Source organism: Microcaecilia unicolor, chromosome 8, assembly GCF_901765095.1.
Source record: "Microcaecilia unicolor chromosome 8, aMicUni1.1, whole genome shotgun sequence".
Lineage (NCBI taxonomy): Eukaryota > Metazoa > Chordata > Amphibia > Gymnophiona > Siphonopidae > Microcaecilia > Microcaecilia unicolor.
Genome location: NC_044038.1, coordinates 147,399,294 through 147,420,792, shown reverse-complemented (window position 1 = coordinate 147,420,792; position 21,499 = coordinate 147,399,294).

The following is a 21,499-nucleotide window of genomic DNA, read 5'->3' as shown; positions in this document are numbered from 1 at the left end:
ACACTGCAGGTGCGTTGCATAGACCGAACGGCATCACTCGATACTCAAAATGTCCCTCATGAGTATTAAATGCAGTCTTCCATTCGTCCCCCCGCCGGATCCGAACTAAATTGTAAGCCCCCCGCAAATCCAACTTAGTAAATATCTGGGCTCCTTGTAGCCTGTCCAAAAGTTCAGGAATGAGCGGTAGGGGGAACCGATCCTTTACAGTGATGGCATTTAACCCTCGATAATCAATACAGGGTCTCAAGGAGCCATCCTTCTTGGTAACAAAAAAGAATCCGGCCCCGGCAGGGGACGTAGAGGGTCTGATGAACCCCTTCTGCAAATTCTCCCGGATGTACTCTTGCATCACCTTGGATTCCTCCCGGGACAAAGTGTATAATCGGCCCCGGGGTGGCGTCGTGTCTGCCATCAATCTAATGGCGCAATCAAATGACCGATGAGTCGGTAGGCTCTCCGCTTCCACGGGACTGAACACATCTGCGAAGTCCCGATAGGCCACCGGCAGGGAGTCCATTTCTGCCCGTGCCCCCTCGCGCGCCATAGTTAATGCAGGGCAGCCGCCAGTTCGGCCCCTACAACAGGTCTCCCGACAGGTGTCACCCCAAGACCGGATCTTCCCCCCAGTCCAGTCAATAACGGGACTATGACACCGTAGCCAGGGCAAGCCTAGGACCACCGGGTGAATGGTCCGGGATAGTACCAGGAATTGAACCTCCTCCCGGTGATTCTCCCCTACCTGAAGTCCCAAAAAGGGGGTGATCTCCGTGACTGGCTGCGGTAGGGTGGTTCCCTGAATGGAGGTTACTTGCAATGCCGGTCGATGAGGAAGTGTAGGCCAGCCCATTTGTATCAATAGTTCGTGGCCAATAAAGTTGCCCCCTGACCCGGAGTCTACCAGGGCCTGGGTTTGGATCACCGTCTCGTGCTAACGTAGTGTTACTGGCAATGTTAGCAGGGAATCCGGTAGGGGAGCGGAGTGCCCCAAGACCCCTCCCCTCAAGGTGCCTTGGGGGGAGCGTTTCCCGCCCGAGCGGGACAAGTACGGACAAAGTGCCCCGCCTCCCCGCAATAAAGGCACAGTCTGTCCCACAGGCGCTTTTTACGATCAGCGGGAGCCAGCCGCTGACGGCCAATTACCATCGGCTCCTCCCCGTTCCCCTTGGAGTCCCGGTTCCACCGGCGAGGAGACGGCCTTTTACTGGTCCGGGAGGCTCCCTGCGCCCATTTTTGCCGTTCAGCCCGGGCTCTAGCTCGCTCCTGGAACCGGGTATCTACCCGAACACAGAGCGAAATCAGGGCATCCAATTGCCCCGGCACCTCGCGTCCTGCCAGTTCATCCTTAATTCGCTCTTGTAGTCCTTCCATAAAGATAGCCACCAGGGACTCCTGATTCCAACGCAGTTCCGTGGCCAGGGTCCGAAAACGAATGGCATAATCAGCCACCATCCCCTCCCCTTGTTGAATCCGCAGCAGCTCCGATGCCACGGAAGACAGTCTGCCTGGGAGGTCGAACACCATGCGGAAGCGGCGCTGGAATTCGCCATAATCATCCAAGACGGGGTCCTGTTGTTCGTTTAGCGGTGACACCCATGCCAGGGCCTTCCCTTCGCATAGGCCCATGATAAACCCCACCTTACTTTGGTCTGAAGCAAATGCCTCCAGTTGCATACGGAAGGCCAGGTTGCACTGATTGAGGAACCCCCGACACCCTCCGGGAGCCCCATCATATCGTGCCGGCTCAGGGAACCGAGGACCCGTGCGGAACCCTCCCGAACGGGGAGTCGCTGCGGCCCAGGCCTGGTTCTGTACCTGAAGCGTGGAAAGTTGAGAGCACACGTTCTGGAGCGCCCCTGATAGGGCGTTCAGCTGCTCCTGCTGTTGCTGAAGTACCTTGGCCAGGTCCCGCAGATCAGGCTGCGTAGGCGAGCTCATGGCTTCCGGTTCCTGTCCTGTTTCGGTTATTGGTGAGCCCTTAGGTTCCCTGAGGCCCCGCAAGACCTCCGAGGACAGCCGCGCACCCCGAATCTTCACCCGCGGCGACTGCCGTTCACCAAGGGTTGAGCCCCCATCTGCAGGCGGCCAGCAGGACTGCTGGAACCGCGGGGTGACGGCCGGCCTGGCTGGTAGTCAGCAACACAGTCTCTGAAGGGCAGCTAGCAAGGACGGCTAGCACTGAGGAGGAACACAGTCTCTGCAGACAGCTAGCAAGGACGGCTAGCACTGAAGGGGAACACAGTCTCTGAAGGTGGCTAGCAAGGACGGCTAGCTTGAAGCGGAACACAGTCTCTGGAGGTGGCTAGCAAGGACGGCTAGCTTGAAGAGGAACACAGTCTCTGGAGGTGGCTAGCAAGGACGGCTAGCTTGAAGAGAAACACAGTCTCTGAAGGTGGCTAGCAAGGACGGCTAGCCTGAAGAGGAACACAGTCTCTGGAGGTGGCTAGCAAGGACGGCTAGCCGGAAGAGGAACACAATCTCTGGAGGTGGCTAGCAAGGACGGCTAGCCTGAAGAGGAACACAATCTCTGGAGGTGGCTAGCAGGGACGGCTAGCCTGAAGAGGAACACAGTCTCTGGAGGTGGCTAGCAAGGACGGCTAGCCGGAAGAGGGACACAGTCTCTGAGGGCTGCTGGCAAGGACGGCCAGCACGTCAAAGGAACACAGTCTCTGAAGGCTGCTGGCAAGGACGGCCAGCAAGTCAAAGGAACACAGTCTCTGAAGAGTCAAGCTTCCCAGATCCGCGGCGTCGGCTTCTGAGAAAAAGAACCGGAAGCACTGGACTCTTCCAGTCTGTCCATTTAAATTTAGCGCCAATCCGCCCCTCCCACGGAGAGAGAGCCAATCACCTGGTCCTGGCAGACGACAGGAGGCTCGATTGGCCGAACTGCCATGCAGGCGGAGTCCTAGCGCCGGTGCTCCAATCCGGCGCGAGGGGGCGGAGCGTCCGCGCTGATCCGCCCCTAGCCAGGGCGATGTCGACGCCGGAGCCGCCATCTTGGCCGGCGTGCTTCCTCCTCCGAGGCCGGCGTTCGCTCCAGCGGACCGCCGGCCTCGGTCTGACCCGCAGCAGCATCGGCTGCAGCGGAGGTCCATCTCCGCCCCCCTGGACGCTGCACCGCCCGAGGGCCATCGCCTGCCCCAGCGGGGGCACAGGTAGGAGCGGGAGACATGACAGTTTCTTGACAGTCTCATTTTTGTATTGTACCCCCAAGGCAGTCAATAAGTATGAGAAACATGGATCACGTTGGGTGTTTTCTTCAGTAAAAAGTATTTGTATCATCAGAACTTGAATTCGAGAGCTGCTCTTTTTTGGTGTATTAAATAGAAAGCAGTTCACACCACACTTTTATACCAAGGCAAAAAAGAGAAGTGAAATGAAAAAATGGAGTATGAGGCTATCCCATTGATGTTGATCTTTTTCAACCTGAATAAAACACAGAGGTATATTGGTATAAGTGTCGTATGGACTGCTTTCCATTCATCTGTCTTTTTGGAACATGGGTCCACTTCTTGCTGATTTGATTTGTGAACACTCAGTCAACATTTTATGCATTACTGAGAAATGGCTCAGACCAGGAAATACTTCTTTGTTAATTGATTCCTTGGTCAACAATTTCTACGTATCATAGCTGTGGCTGTGCCCTCGTGTCCAGACTCACCTTCTCTTCCAGTGGTCAGGCTCCACAGCTTCTCTGGGCTGCCTCCTTCCTGCACAGTTGCCTCTGCTATCACTTCCTCTGTGTTCCAAGCCTCACTCTGGTATCCAGTGTGTTTCAAGCCTCTTCCCTGAAGCCATAGTATCATAAGTGAGGGCTCTCATAATAAATGATGGGACATTCAAACTTTGCCTTTGCAACAAAAGGTCTTTTTGTGTTTTCTTGCCGGTGTGCATTTGTTGCACATCTAGCCTGTTCTTGCCTTGTTTCCTGCCATGTATCTAGTCTTGCTTCCAGCTTGTTCTTGCTTTTTCTTTTGTCTTGTTTCTGGCTATGTTTTAGCTGTGTTTCCTGTTTGTTCTTGCTTTGTCCTTAGTCTTGCCTTAGCTTTTTCCTGCCTTGTTCTCAGTTTTGCCTCTGTTTTGCTTACTAGTTCTAGCCCTGCCTATTGGCTTCAGTCTTGTTTCCAAGCTTCAGCTCTGCTATCCAGTTTTCCAGTCAAGCCTGCTCTGTTCCTGCTCAAGCCAAGTCCTGCTTTGTTCCTGTTTCCTGCTCCAACCAAGCCTGCTCTGTTCCTGCTCCAACCAAGCCTACTCTGTTCCTGGTTCCTGTTCCAGCCAAGTCCTGCCTTCTAGTTCCAGAATTCCAGCCTTGCTTACAAGCTCCAGTGCAGCTTTCCAGCTTCAGCCTTGTCTGTCTCCAGTCTGAGCCTGCATTGCATAGTATCAGTACTAACCTGGGTGATTCACCTGCTGCAAGCTGTACTTCAGCAGTGGCCCAAGGGCTCACTTTCTTCTTGAATCTGTGACACTCCTTCTCTTCATTGCTTGCCATGGTGGTTTTGTGGCTTTCATATTTTCTTCATCCTTTGCATCTCCCTTTGTTAAATCACTCTCTGTTTCTGATGCTGCAATCATACATTTTGCCACCTCGAACTCCCACTTTTACATTGCACTCATTTATCATCCCTTACCCCCTTCTCATTTTTTTCTATAAGAACTAACTGCTTTTCTCTCTGAGTCAGCCATTCCATTCTCTCTGCCCCTTGTTCTTGGGGACTTCCCTCATCAAACTCAGTTTCACCCAACATGTTTCTTTCCCACTCATTCTGCTGGTAATATTCTGGTCTTTTCACATTCCTCGTCTCTACTCAATCCCTCTTCTATCTCTTCCTTCCCCCTACTATGGTCTGACCACTTTCTTTGCACCTTCTTACTTTTTTTTCTCTGCCCCACCCCTCTCCACATCTCCCACTAGCTCTTCCAGATATTTTTATGAACGCTACCTTCTCTGGATTGGACGCTCACTTTCCTATCTCTCTCCTTCCCTCCCTCCCTCTCCCCATTTAGGCCAATATACTCAATGAGTCTGTGTTTCCAAGTTTCCAGGTTAAATAAGGGCTTACTATCTCACCCATCAAACATGAGTTTCTAGGTGGCTTACAAACCTACAATAAAGAGAAAATAGAGAGGTATCGAGACAGAAGCAGAGGTCAGGAGGGATAAGAACTACAGTATCAATAGGACAGGGGGGAGGGAGCAAACATGAGGAAACCAACTGTGTCTTCCAGGGCCACGCTGGCAACCCAAACAAAAATTATGTAATTATGTACATGCATCTGCAAAAAAAAAAAATGTCTCATGATCTATTTTGATTTGCTGTAGGGGATTTTGGGATCTGAGCTGCTGTGGCATCACTCTGAGCCTTGAACACATTAATTGCCACTGGCTCTTAAGTAAGTTTGTCAGTCAATTCCAAAAAGACTGAAGCAATAATAGGTTCTGAGAATACCTTGTTTGTGGCTCAAGATTGTTTTGTGGTTGGTGATGCCATCATCTCAGTTGTGCATGAGGTTTCCTACCTGTGTGTTATTTTGGATTGTCAACCTTCCATGAAGTCTCAGTTTCAAAAGATGGTGAAAGCTATTTTTTACACTTTTTATATTTTTCAGACTGAAAACTTAAAAAAAAAATTCTTCAGATGACCTCTGTATTGTGTTACAGACATTGTTATCTCTGAGTTTGTAAAAAAATATATTTTAATTCTCTGTGCTATGGGATGCTGGCATCATCCTTCAGGTTAATCAAAATGCTGCAGTGTGCTATATTGGTCCTACTCTTAATTTCTTGCATTGTTTGCCCCTAATGCAACATGTTGCCTTTAAAATAGCAGTTTTCTTTCATTTTAAGGCCTTATAATAATAATAATTATTATTATTATTATTTAAAATTTATAGTCTGCTGTTTCTATTGATCAAAAGTGGATTAGAACAACACATACATAATCAGTTTAAAACAAACAATGCAAAATAATAGTACATAAAGGGGCCCTTTTAACTAGGAGGTCGTTTTACTAAGCCGTAGTAAAAAGTGGCCTGCGGTTGTGTGGGCTTGTATTTTTGGTCACGTGTGCGCTGGGCCATTTTTTACAGCGGCAGGGAAAAAAAGTATTTTTCAATGGTGCAATAAATGGCCGTGTGCTAAAACTAAATGTAGCACGTGGCTATTTACTGCTTGAGCCCTTACTGCTACCCATTCACCTAGCAGTAAGGACTCATGCGCTACTTGTGCAGTAATCACGCAGCATGCGCCAATGTGACCATGCTGCCGATTACCACTGGGAACGCCCCCGCAATAGAAAATAGAAAACTATTTTCTACAGCAGGAAACGGCACACATCAACTGCAGTAGTGCTGATTTGGCACACGCTACCCACGCATTAGCCCTACCGCTGCTTATAAACAGGCCCCTAGCTGCAGTAAGCACTAACGTATTCTTACCATAGCTGAAAATGGTGTACTATGGGGCATGCTGAGGTGTCAGGTGGTAAGTTGCAAATGTGTGCGTATTAGCCACATGCTAAAAATATTTTTATTTTTTAGATGATGAGATGTGTCTTGGAGGAAGAGAATAGGTGTTTCTGTACTAATCAGTTAGCACGTTGGCATTGCCAAATTATAACTGATTAGTCCAGGATTAGCACGTGAGCCCTTGCCACCTTCAAAATAGGTGAAAGTAAGGGCTCACATGCTAATTTTTGTTAATGGCTGTATGCTAATGGCAACATTAACACATGGTCAACAAAACACATCCTATCCAATGATACCAAGGAGACGGGAGAAGTTATACACAATTTATTCCAGACAATAGATGATGTATAAAAATGATGACTCAAAATGGCAACGTGTTTTGGTCAGAGTGCCTGCCTCAGGAGTCTGCATACAGATGAAAGGCCCAAATGTAGCAAAAAGACTTCACAAAGATGCTAAAAGTGGATACAGTCTTTAAAAAGACTACAAATCCAAAGATCAAAGCAGTGTACTGCCGTAATTGCACTGTGTGGAGTCATCATTTTTATACATCATCTATTTTATGGAATAAATTGTATATGACTACTCCCATCTCCCTGGTGTCATTGGATGTGTTTTGTTGACCACGCTACTCCTGTGTTTGACTTGTTACGTTCGTAGTGGTCCTTGTTCCGTCACCTTGGCAGTTGTTTTCTATGTAACATTAGTGTATGGCCATTAAATCGGAAAATGGAAAATCAGCCATTTTCCAGCTGAGGCAAAATGTAGCCTTAGTTTGCAAGAGAGACCCATGTAAGGGCGCACTAAGGCTAAAACATTAAAACATAATTTTAAAATCATAAAACAACTTATACCATTGCATCACTGCCCTCCTCTCCATTTCTCATCACACCACCACTTTAATATGTATAATGTGGATAAGCAAGGTGAAATAAATATGTCTTAAGACATTTTCTAAACTGATAAATTAGAAATTTGACAGAGATTTAATGGCAATGCAATCTACTCTTGAGTTTGACACAGCCATTCATGCTGGGAATTTGGCACATCCAAAAGATCTAAGGACTCTAGTTGGTCTATAAATCCTCAACAGATGATTTATGATTTAGGAACCCATGTTTAAATATATTATGCCCAGATTTTATAGCACTTTAGTAAAAAGGCCTCTTAGAACTGTATGCTAATAAAATAATCTTAAATTTAATACAAAAAGCAATTGGTTGCCTTTCCCAATAAAATTCTTGCTTTGGATTTTTGAACAATCTGAATTGGATGTAATGCTGACTTAGGAAGACCACCCAATGGTTAATTACAAAAATTAAAGCAAAACACCACTGGAGTTTGATATGCAGTACATAAATTTTCAAGGCTCATGTAATGTTTCAGTCAACATAACAGCTTAGGTATGAAAAAACTTTACTACTTGAGGGATATGATTTCTCATAATTAAATCAGGATCCAACATTGTTCCTAAATTTCTAATAGTTATAGTTTGGCAGAAAATACTCTCTCAATCAAATTCAAAATTGACTACTCCTCAGAAAAGTCAACATTCAAGACTTGTTTCTTTGAGTAGTTTTGATGCAGTAGTTCTTTGACATTCTACATTGGTTGGAGCCCTTGATGAAATAGCTTCTCTAAAGGATTTTCATCTGAAGAGACATTATAATGCTCCTTGGCACTTTGAAGAGTTGAGCTCTCTGAAATTTTAAGGAGAAGTGAGAGAGAATGGAGAAAGCATTTTTCTAGGGTCACTTTAGAAAGCTGTAATCTTTATGCTCAGCATTATAATCCTGCAGCTTTGATGGTGAAAAAGGAATCTACTATAATAAAAAGCACCTCCAACGTTCTGAAGCTGACTCTGTGGCTTCAGTGAAGGGTTCATAAGGTACGTAACTGTGTCACATCTCTCTCTGCCCCGCCCTCGCATCAAAACGTGATGACATTGAGGGCAGGTAATCAGAAGGCAGGACTGAGGGAACAAACTCACCTCCAACGTTCTGAAGCTGACTCCTGGACGGCCAGGGCTTTCAATAACGCCACAGCTTCGACGGAGCTAATCTGGGGACACAGTACAATCGTTGGGTCGCTGGAGGGGGGGCAGGGGACAGAGGAGAATCGCAGGGTGGCTGGAGGAGAGGCAGGGGACACAGGACAATCGCTGGGTGGCTGGAGGGGGGCAGGGGAGAGAGGAGAATCACTGTATGGATCGAGGGGGGGCAGGGGATACAGGAGAATCGCTGGGTGGCTGGAGGGGGGGACCAGGAGAGAGAGGAGAATAGCTGGGTGGCTGGAGGGGGGCAGGGGAGAGAGGACAATCACACACACTCTCTCACAGACACACTCACACCCAGTCTCACTCTCTCTCTGTCACACACACTCGCACGGTGCTGCCAACCACGCAGAGGGGGGGGATAGGCAGAGGGTCCTGAGACAATGGGGGAGGGGAACGCAGAGGGGGGAGGGGGTCCTGAGACCAGAGGGGGAGGGGGTCCTGAGACCACAGAGGGAGGGGGATGTACCTCTGTCACACACACACACTCTCTCTTTCTCTCTCACACACTCTCTCACAGTCAGTGTCTTTCTCTCACTCTCACACAGTCTCTCACACTATGTCTCACACAGTATCACATTCACTCTCTATGTGTCACACAGTCACTCTCACACACTCTCGGTCTCACACACACTCTCGGTCTCACACACTCAGACTCATACACTCTCGGTCTCACAGAGAGTCTGTGTATTGCACACATACTTTCTCACACTCTGTCTCACACACACACTCTCTCTCTCTCTCACGCACACTCTCTCACACTCAGTGTATCTGTGTGAAACACACTCTCTTTCTCACAGTCACTGTGTCTCACATACGCACTCGCAAACACTCTCATTCAAACACACACACTCTCTCTCTCTCACAGACACACTCGCACCCAGACTCACTCTCTCTCTGTCACACACACACACACACTCACACAGTCACTCTCAAACACACTCTCTCAAACATACACACTCCGAGGAAAACCTTGCTACCGCCCATTTCATTTGTGTCATAAACAGGCCTTATTTACTAGTATTTTTATATATCCATTAAATATTCCTCTTTGAAATCCAATTAATAACTCTCTTCTAGATCACAATATGAAAAAAACTTCCAGTGTACCAGTTGTCTGTCATGTTTTTGCATTAGCTTTTCAAAATAAAGTCACAAGAAAAAATTGATTCTTTAAATAAAAAATGCTACTGTTAGATCCAGTATGTCCATAGAAAAAAAGATAAATTGTCAGTCTTTTCTACTGTTGTTCCACATCAAATAGAAAAAGTCTTGAATCATTTGTGTAAGTCTTAGACCTAAGTCATCTTTCTATTTTGAAGCTATTAAGTAAGGATATTATGGGTTATATTTCCATTTAAGTGGTCATTTTCAGAAGGAGTCTTTCCGGAGTCATTGGCTCCTCACTGTTGGTTGAGTTTAATTCTTGAGGGTAGTGGGGGTGGGTCGGAGGGAGAGATTTGTATTTGGATTTGTATACTAAACAGAAACCTAAATGTAATTTAATTGCTGTTGCTTGCGTTGATGCTCTGAATGTATTTTGATTTACTCAATAAAAATTAATTAAAAAAAACAATACACGGCCGTTCCCCCAGGTTGGATTGGGTAACATGATTTGGAAGGGTAATTACTAAAGAATGGATCACTGCCTGGCAACAATTGTCTTTATGTTTTATGTTATATTGGTATGAATAATTAGTTTTTGTGTTGTTAGGTGACTGAGGATTCTTAAATTAATTATGAATGTTTTTATTGTAAACCATATTGAACAGACTGATATTTGTACAAGCAGTGCATGTGTTTTAAAACAAACACATTAAGAGGGGAAGTTATCAACATAGTCTACCATTAAGATGTATTATTTTACCATTTATGTGGTTTGTTAGTAACTAGATTTCATTGCATCAAATGGGATCTGTGCTAAAATAGCACCACTTGTGGTAAAATAACCTGTCTTAATGGTATCCCACATTGATAACTTCCCCCATAAATAGTGAATAAATGTGAACTGGTCCATATCATGATGAAATTTATATACAAATAATTTCTGATTTTCCTTACCTATGATATATAGGTGGCAGTTCAATAAGGGGTGTCTTTTACTAAGCCACAGTAGGCCTACCACAGACCTACCGTGGTAGTGTTCTGCTTAGCGAGCGCTAATCCCGTGCTGGAAATTATGTTTTATTTCCCAGCACAGGAGGCATGTCTGGGGGTGGAGAGTAGGCATGCCTGTGCTAATTGGGTAGCATGGGTGCATTACCGTGTGCTACCCAATTAGTGCAGGAGTAGCACGGGAGCCCTTACCGCCACCTAACGAGGTGGCGCTAAGGATTCCTGGTAGTAAGGGCCACACACTAATGGGGAAATTAGCGTGTGGCCATTAAAAAACAAAAGCCAGCCTCTGCCATTTTTCAGCCATGCTAGAAAGTAGATGGATCACATGGCAAACCACCAAAATATAGGTGCACCAACAGCATGTGCTAAGTGCCAAGTTTTTATAATGGCATCTTGGTGCCAAGATGCCATTATAGAATACTAGTGTAAGTTGGCAATGGGGCGCCTAGACACCAACAGTTACGCCAAGTCAATAGCAGTCACAACTGTTGGTACCATGTGCCCTAAGATACATATAACTTAGAGTATTCTATAAGTTACACATGTATCTCAGAGGCATGCCCATACTCTGCCCATTTTTACATCTCTTGCACTTTTGCACTAGTGATTTAGGCATTATTTTATACAATAGCACTGAGCACTTACAAGTGTAAATGCCAATTACTGATGTTATTTATGTGCATGTGTGTTTATTCTATAAACTGGTGCACATAAATAGCATCTAAATTTAGGCGCATCTTATAGAATTGCTCTTATGTTGTAGGTAAGAAAAGAAGGAAGGATCGGATAGTAGTCAGAATTGTTATTTTATTTTTATTTATTTATTGGGATTTACTAACCATCTTTATGAAGAGAGTCACCCAAGGTGGTGTACAGTAGGTACAGTTTAACATAAAACTTACAATTTTGAAAACAGCACAACAATAGTAAAATAACCAATAACAAACATAAATACAATAAATGAGGTAAACTTGAAAAAAGTAGATTGAAACCTAATAATAGAACTACCGTGAAACAGTATCAACAATATACACATTTAACAGCACTGGAATTCGAATACCAGAGACATAATTCAATGTTCGCATAATATTAATGATACGCCTAATAAGAACGCATTAGAACATTCAACTAACATAGATATGATGCTAAACATGTTCTACAATACGGCTTACTATATTGATGAGGGACTAAGATCAGATATATGATGGGAACAAGATGTGTGGTACAGAGTCAGATGGGATAATTTGATGGTTAACTATACCCAAGGCAAGTTCATTGTATTGTTAAGCAACAGATAAGGAACTGAACTAAGTTACAGTGTGTGTAGCAAGCTAGTCCAGGTGCAGAATGAGAGTAGTCAGTCACCCTATGTATTAAAGGCTTTGGAGAAGAGCCAGGTTTTCACCTGCTTCCTGAAGTAGAGGTAGTCTCAAGTTATACGTAGCCCCTCTGGGAGTAAATTCCAGAGCGTGGGGACTCCTGAGAAAGCTCGCTGGTGGGTATTACATCGTACAATTTCTTTTGAGAAGATACAGATAGTGATGATCATTGAGAAGACCTTAGAGGTCTTAAAGATTTGTAAAGGGCTAACTTATTCTTTAAGTATTCTGGCCCATTTTGTCTGAGGATCTTGAAAATCAAACATAGAGTTTTAAATTTAGCCCTCTAAGGTACTGGTAGCCAGTATAACCTTTGCAGGAACGGTGTGATGTGGTCACGTCATTTGCAGCCTTCTATCAGTTGTGCCACACCATTCTGAATTAGTTGGAGCTGATTCAAACTCTTTTTGGTTTGGCCAGTGTGCAGGGCATTACAGTAATCCAAGCATTATGTTATCATGGCATTTGGGTGTTGTTTCAGCCTGGCGGTACATTGCCATGTGTTTCTTACAGTTATGCCTGTGTTCATCTAAATGAGAGGTTTTCTCCATTTTCTTTCAAGTTGATGTCATTGACGCTTAAGGATCTGCAGTTCTGGGGAGAACCACGGGGAACGTTTGTTTGTGGAGCATAGAACCCTCTTTAGAGGGGCTGTTTTTTCTAATGCCATAACTAAGCATGAATTCCAGATATCAACCTGTTCTGACATCGCCATCATCTTTTCATCCACATTGGGGAAGGACAAGGCCTCTAGGAAGTTTTCAGCAGTCAGATTTCTCATGTCTCAGAATTCCTTCCAAACTTCAATTAGGACCATCTATTTTGTGTAGTCCTTAATAGAAAATTTGATTAGGAAATGATCAGTCCATGTTAGGGGTGTTATCTCTATGCCTTGTGTTCCAAGATATCAACCCCTCTACAGAACACCAAGTCTAGCATATGAACCTTTTCATGGATTGGAGATTTGATCACCTGAATGATTCCTAGAGCTGCCATTGTATCAAGGAAGGCTGCAGTAGTGGTGTCTGGAGTTTCAATGTGTAGGTTAATGTCTCCCATGATCAGTAACCTAGTGTAGCTCAGGGTTACCTCAGTCACCAGATTCAGCAGTTCTTGCACAGATGATGTGGTGTTGCAAGGTGCTCTGTAGACCACGAGCAGCCACACTGGATTCTTGTCTCCTAGCTGGATTAGCAGGCATTCTGACTCAGATAGGTGGGGGATGGAGTCTCTCTGCAGTTTGATTGTCTCATGGATCAGGACTACTACCCCTCTACCCTGCTTCTCTTGTCTTGGTTGGTGCAGGATAGTGAATCCTTTGAGGCATAGTTCAGCCAGTTGTACTCCTCTGCTTTCATCCAGCCAGGTCTCAGTTATTCCCAAAACGTCTAAGTGATATTCATTGATGACATCATGGATCATAGAACATTTTTTTGCAGGAATCTGTCCAAGATTAGGGTTATGATCCCTATAGAGAAAAAAAAAAACCTTCCAGTTTAGTATCTTTTCAAAGCAAGCAGATAGATCATGTCACTCTCTGTTTTGTTTTTTTTAAACTTTTTTTCTGAGATAAATTTATCTCATTTTGAGTAACACGTTTACAATTCACAGGTGGCACAAGAGGCCAGGAAGTTTAAAAAAGAATGATTACCCTCTTACTCTTGGGGAGAAAAGTTTCTTATCTTAAAATAAAGGTACTTCAAATCACGTGGGATACTTTTCCTTATTTTTATAGTACATCTAGTTTGATTTGTTCTCTAATTCACTGTGCCTTACAAATATATGTATATTTTTAAACCAAAAGTGTGAAGTACCTAATTAATGAATCTGGCTTTGAACAGATGGCATGTTTTATTCATTGTATGTTTTTGAATCCTTCCCCCGTTCACAGTAACCAGAATATTTTTTATATAATTAAACTCTTTTCTGTTCAAGTCCATAAGGTTACTATCCTAATGAGAAGAAAAAGGGCCACTTTGCTATAATCACCTGTGCTGGTAGAATTGTTTTTGTAGGAAGATGTGCTGATTAATTGTAAACCATTTTGAGCAGTGGTTTTGACTTAAAAAAGCAGGGCATAAAAATAGAGAAAGTGGGTTAGACAGTTAGTGCGCCTAAAAAAAATCTGTGGGGTAAACGTTTCCACCTAAGTGTATTCTACAAGTGGTGCCTAGATTTAGGCGCAGTATATAGAATACACTTAGTTGATATCCCAGCAAATAAAACTACACACGTCCATTTACGCTAATGAAAACGTGCATAAATCCCTACGCATAGATTTATGCATACTTGGCCATTATTCCATAACAACGCATGTAAATTTGGGATCACCCATGGAACTCACATTTCCCCGCCTATGGCCATGCCCCCTTTGAATTACGTGCATTAGAATTTATGCACAGTTCATTACAGAATATGCTTAGCGAGTTATGCACATACATTCTAATTATTGCCTTTTTTCTAATTAGTAGCTTTTAAACAAGCAATTATTGGCATTAATTACATTTATTTGGGACTAACGTGTAAATTTAGTCATGGAATCTGCCCCTAAAATTTACGTGCAGAAATAGGAGGGTTAAGGGCATTTTGGGGTGGATCAGGGGCGTGATTTTGAGTTACGCACATAATTACAGAATATGGGTGCTCCATGTGTAAATTTAGGCACGGGCCTTTACACCACATTTTCATTGGTGCAAATGGCGGTGCCTAAATTTACATGTGACCTGTCCACTCAAGCGTTAATTCTATAAACCATGCTGAACTTTAGGCATGGCTTACAGAATGCTGCTTAAGTGGGTATTTTATGGCACTGTTTTTTTAGGCACCATATATAGAATCTAGCCCTATATTCAGGCAAACAACAAGTCATATAAAATTATGACATAATGACACTTACTTTGCCGGTAGTTATGTACAGGTGCAGAATTTTGGCAAAGCACAGGTAGAGTTGAGCCAGCTGCAGGAATATGCTTAGGTTCCTGTGGTAACTGCCATTTTAGTGTACACTAATCCATGCACTAAAATTTTTGAAAAATTATGTTGGTAAAGGAGCACGTCAGGGGAATGTTCCCACACTAATCATTTAGCGCACCTAGCTTAGTGGCCCTTTTATGAGTATTAAATGCGCACTGGACCATTTCTCCATTGCGTCTGGAAAAAAAGGGGGGGTTGGGCTGGAAAATAGATGTGCGGCAAAATGAAAACCAGCGCGCATTTACGGCCTGAGCCCTTAACGCCATCCATTGATTTAGTGGTAAGGGCTCATGCGTTACCTGCATGATAACCATCCAGTGTGTGCCAACTGTCGTTTTCTGCCGGGAACGTCCCCACGGTAGAAAACAGAAAATTATTTTCTACAGCGGATTTTTGGAACACACCAAACTCAGAATTATCACCAGGCACATGCGCTAGCCAGGCAGTAATATCGATTTAGCGCATACTGCACACGCGTAGACCCTTACAAACCTTTCTAAAGGGCCTCTTAGTGAATAAAAAATGAGTGGTGATAAGTGCTCACTCAGTAATTTTTATTATTAATGGCTACATGATAATTGGCAACACATAATTTAGAAGGAAGCACTATGCCAGCCATAAAGCTGGTGTAAGTGTTTATGCCTAAATACCAGAGATATATGCATGACTTATAGGGTATAACTATTAAAGGGTGCCAGGAAATGGGCTTAAGAGTATGCTAATGTGGGACTTTCCAGGAAATGGAGCATTTTCAGGTATTTCTTTTTGCAGGTTGGGTGCAGATGTTTACATTAGTGCATGTAACCTGAAAAGAAAAAGATGCAGAAGCACTTAGCACATCCTATTTAGAAGGTGGTAAAAAAAACACTTACCCCCAGATTCTATAAGTGGCACCCAAAATTGCATTGTAAACAAGCCATTAACAATCAATAATTGGCTGTTAGCAATCAATTATTGACTTTCATTGGCTCTAATTGGGATTTGTGTGTGCATCTGGTTGAGTGCAATTCTGTAAAATCTGCGACCAAATTCTCTCAGGTGCAACCTAAAAGGGGGCGTGGCTATAGAAGGGCCTTGGGTGATTCAGGAGCATTCCAAAGAATTACACGCAGGGTTATAGAATTTGGGGGTTGCACACCCAAGTTGCATGCCAGGATTTACAACAGGTGTACATCTTCATACCCAAAGTTGGGTACCGGAATACACACTTATTCTATAATGGTTATGCTCTTAAATTTATGCTCCTAGATTATGAGCGTAATCTATTTTGGAGCATACATTATGCTCGTAATTTAAGAGCAGAACTTTAGGAGCAGAAATTTTAGGAGCATAACCTTTTATAGAATGAGGCCTATTCTCCATCCCTGACATACCCCCTCCAAAAAATAAATAGAAAAATATAGCTAATGCATGCTTAATGCATGCAAAAAGATTACTTACCACAAAAGATTACTTACCAGAGTGGAGGAGTGGCCTAGAGGTTAGAGCACCAGTCTTGACATCTAGAGGTGCTCGATTCAAATTCCACTGTTGCTCTTTGTGATTTTGGGCAAGTCACTTAACCCTCCATTGCCTCAGGTACAAACAAATTTAAGGCCCTGTTTACTAAGGCACACTAGCATTTTTAGCACATGTTAAAAGCTAGAGACACCCATATATTTCTATGGGTGTCTCTAGCATTAGTGCACGCTAAAAATACTAGCTCGCCGATAGTGCGGCTTAGTAAACAGGGTGCTTAGATTGTAAGCCCTTCAGGGACAGAGAAGTACCTGAATGTAACTCACCTTGAGCTAATACTGAAAAAGGTGTGAGCTTTAACATGCTTTGCAGTAAGCATGCCCACATTTATTTATTTAGGCAATCTTGATATACCTCCTTAAACTAACGAGTAGATCTAGGCAGTGTACAACAAAAACAATAACTTGAAAAAGAAGAAAAGAACTACAATAATTTGACAGGAAAATATCCACATTGATTCACAAACTAGGGTACAGCAGTAGGAAGGTTAGGGAGGAGGGAGGGGAGAAGGGTATAGGAGATTTGTTATAGGGTGGACTCGGAGAGGGGACAACAGATAACAAAACAAAGGAGGGGGAAACTGATCCTACAGCAGCAAAACACCCTATGTAGTATTAAAGGACTGGTGAAATATGGCTGGTTTAAATATTTTAAATGAGGGCTTGTCTCTAATTTCATGAGGAAGGGAGTTTCAGTAAAAGGAAGCAGCAAAATAAAATGCACAATGCCCAGTGGCTTCAAGAATGGCTTGTTTAGGGTTAGGAAGAATCATGCAATAATCATTCAGGGATTGAAGCAGACGCATAGGTGAATAAGGAATAGTAAGATTAGATAGTTATTGTGAAGACCCATCCGAAAAGTTTTAAAGGTGAGGGTCAGTTGTTTATGAATAATTCTTTGACCAATGGGGAGCAAATGATATTTCTGGAATAGGGGGGAAACATGCTTAAATTTCTCAGCATGACAGAGGAACCTGATAACAGTGTTTTGTAATGTCTGGAGTTATTTAAGGTCCAAGAAAACAAACAGGCAATTGATCTACAAGATCCAGCACAGAAAAACAAAGTAGTAGATCTCAAAAAAATTCCAAGATGTGCAAAATGTACAAATTGTTCAATTTATTCACCATTAAAATAATAAATAATTAAAAATTAAAAGCCCAACATAGCCATGTTGTGCCCTCTCAAAGGGCTGCGTCAGGGGCTTGAAACCTTTGGCAATGGAGGTCTATTGGCCTTTTTTACCAAACCGTGCTAGTGATTCCCGCACTGCAATGTTGGCAAAGCCCATTTAAAGTGAATGAGCTTTGTTGGTATTGCTGTGCTGGGAATTGCTAGCACAGTTTAGTAAAAGTGACTTGCACAGGGTCACACAGAGCTGCAGAGGGAATTGAATCCGGTTCTCCAGGATCTCAACCCACTGCTGACCGTTAGGCAGCAGAATACATATCAACAACAGTGGAATCTATTTTATTTTATTTGTTGCATTTGTATCCCACATTTTCCCACCTTTTTGCAGGCTCAATGTGGCTTACATATTGCCGTTAACAGCGTTAGCCGATTCCGGTCTGAACAAATACATGGTACGAATGAATACAAGGTGATGTGGTAGATAAGGTACATGTAAGGTAGGTGTAGTTGGGGGAACTTTTAGAGGGGGTGAGGTGGGGCGGAAGAGTCAGGTAACGTCCTTTACGTTCTTTGGTTGCATTGTGTCGCAGGTGTCCATGTATTATTGTAGACTCTATAACCAGCTTTTACATAATGAATAAAGAAAAAAGAAAAACATAGAGAAAAAGGCCTTGGAAGCCGTGGTTCAACAACTTAGCATTCAAGAATCCACCAGATTTACATGTTGCTGCCAACAGATTAAAACTTAATCACTGGATAAAACCTCCAAGGTCAAAATTGTGCAAACCTTTGTGCAAAACAGACTCAAAACAACCTCATTTCAATCTTTTTGATATTTTTATATATTTCTTCAGCGGGGAAAAAAAGGAAGCACTTATCTTTCAATATAGATCCCAGTGGAGGCCTGTGTCACCCAAGGCTTCATCAGGGGATCAGCTAGTGCTTCAATGTTAGCAAGTGCTCCTCATTCTACATTGCAAAACCTGCTAAAGAATGAGATGGGTTTCATTCTGTTTTGCACATTTTTGTTCTTGGAGGTTTTTGGCCAGTTATTAAGTTTTAGTCTTTGGTAGCAACATGTAAGTCTGGTGAATTACTGGAAGCTAAGTTATTGAACCACAGCCTTCTGAGGTTTTTGTCTCCATGTTTTTCTTTTTTTGTTATGTAAAAACTATTTATAGAGACTACAATAATTCCAGTTAACATGCAGTGATATATATTATTTTGTGGATGATTCCCTATTTTTGAAGATATAACATATGAATAGCATTTATGCACATATGGGAACACATACATGCATATATGCCATTATTCAAATCAGTGGCGTGGCTAGGCTGGGCCATGGGGGCCTGGGTTCCCATCACATTTGCTCTGGGCCCCTGGTTGCCTGGCGGGGGTCCCTATCTCCCGCCATCTGAAAACTTCATCCAATGCTGGTCTGCGGTAGTGCCGCCATATTGCCTGCCCTTCTCTCTCTTTCCCTCATGTCAGGCAGAGAGAGCAGGGCAGGCAATGCAGCGGCACTGGAGACCAGCGCTGGATGAAGTCTTCAGCTGGCGGGGGTTAGTAATCCCCCCCCCAGCCAAGGTATTTGTGGCAGTAGTGGGAGGCGCATTGGGGGCGGCGGTGAGGCGGTGACCAAAATATGCCTCTCACCTTGGGCTCTGGCCCCCTCCCACCTCGAGGTCTGGCTACGCCCCTGATTCAAATCATTTACATGTGAATTTGACACTCTTTATAGAACTGCCTTCCTAAGTGCTTCATGGGAAAATATTGGAAATGCCTTGCTGTTACTGTATGGTCATTTGGGCAAATACCTTACTGAAAAGCCCCATTAGGGACTTAGAGAACCCGAGAGCAAGAAAGGATGGGGAAAAATGAAAGAAGTCTAAACTGAGATTCATAGACAGTGTGTGGTGGAAAAGAAAATATAGGAATGTAAATATAAAAGCAGAAGGGGAGAGAGAGCTCAGGTGAAGAAGATCAGGTTGAACTAAGGAGATTATTTAAAGTTCTATTAAATATTTCTAAGCTGTAATAATGACTGAGTAATGAACAGGTTTCCTTTGCCTGTTCCCCCTTCCCTACTTCATCCCTGTCCCTTCAGAAGGAAAGATAAGGAATTCTGTCAGGCCAGATTTTAAAGTATTTTCTGTTTACTCCTGGAGGTCACAGCAATAAATCACAACAGATGGAGTTTCTTTTTTTTTTCCTTTCTTGTATTGCCATCTAATGAAAGTAAAATTAGTCCACTGAACAAGCCCTGAAGATATTTCCCTTTTTTTTCCAGATGCATAATAGTTCGCAGGAAGTGTACTATTTTCTAGCGCAGGCATACTCAATTTTTCTAGTACCTTAGCATTGCTTCAGCAGCTCTGTGCTTTTGAAGGTATTGCCCTTGTAACCTTGCCATGTTTCATTTTCTAGTACACAGGCACAGTACAGAAAAATGCTGCAGGCAATGCTGTTCTCCTCAACCTGGACTTGCAGCATCTCCCATTATGTTCTTTGTAGATCATACAGCACACTGCAAGATGTACTTACATGATATATTTCTTCTTACAGTATAAAGGTATTGTACTGGACAGGGCAATCTTACAGATGATATCATCCTTTCTAACTGTGTATGTTTCATAGGGGAAAGTGGGAGTGCTGCCATGCAGGGAACATGAGTTTGATTCCCAGGTCAGGATTATCCCCCCTCCCCCACCTCCCGGGCTGGTTGGGGCTGGGAATGATGTCGAAGTAGTGTTCATATTACATGGGAGGAGGGAGGGAGTCTGAGTCATCACTCAATGGTTCACCGGGTGCCTATACCTATGTGTCATTTGGATGCATCCTACATATGGAGCCAGATTCTATACATGGCACTTAAAAAAATACAGGCAGAAGGATTTTCCACCTAAGAGTATTCTATAAGCAGCGTCTAGATTTAGGTGTGGAATATAGAATATGCTTAGTCGATATCCTAGCATCTAAACTTATGCACATCTTTTTACACCAACAAAAACAGCGTAAATCCCAGTGTACAGATTTAGGCACAGAGGGCCATATTCTATAACAACACAGAAAAATTTTGGAATGCCCACAAAACACCCATTTCCCCGCCCATAGCCATGCCCCTTTTTGCCTGCATGCATTAAAATTTAGGCGCAGTGCTTAGGGAATTAGGCGTGTAAAGTCTAATTATTTCCAATTAGTGCTTGTTATTGCTTGCTAAGTGCTGTTAACAACACTGATTGACTTGTTAAGCCAATTAAGTTACGCCCATTATTATAGAATACGCTTAGATTATGGCATGGAATGCTAGGAGGGGCATAATCGAACGCGAACGCCCATCTCCAAGGGCGTTTATCTCCGAGGACGGGTATGCGAAGGGGTGGGACAGACCGTATTTTCGAAAAAGATGGGAGTTCATCTTTTGTTTCGATAATATGGTTTGCGCCGGGCAAATGCATTGCATTTGGGCGGATTTGAGCTGGGCAGTATCGGTTTTCAGCAATAATGGAAACCGAAGGCACCCAGCTCAAAAACGAACAAATCCAAGGCATTTGGTCGTGGAAGGGGCCAGGATTCGTAGTGCACTGGTCCCCCTCACATGCCAGGACACCAACCGGGCACCCTAGGGGGCACTTGTAACAATTAAAAAAAATATTAAAATACCTCCCAAGTCCATAGCTCCCTTACTTTGGGTGCTGAGCCCCCCAAATCCTCCCCCCAAAACCCATTGCCCACAACTCTACACCATTACCATAGCACTTATGGCTGAAGGGGGGCACCTAGATATGGGTACAGTGGGTTTTGGGGGCGGTTTGGAGCGCTCCCATTTAACAGTACAAGTGTAACAGGTAGGGGGGGGAT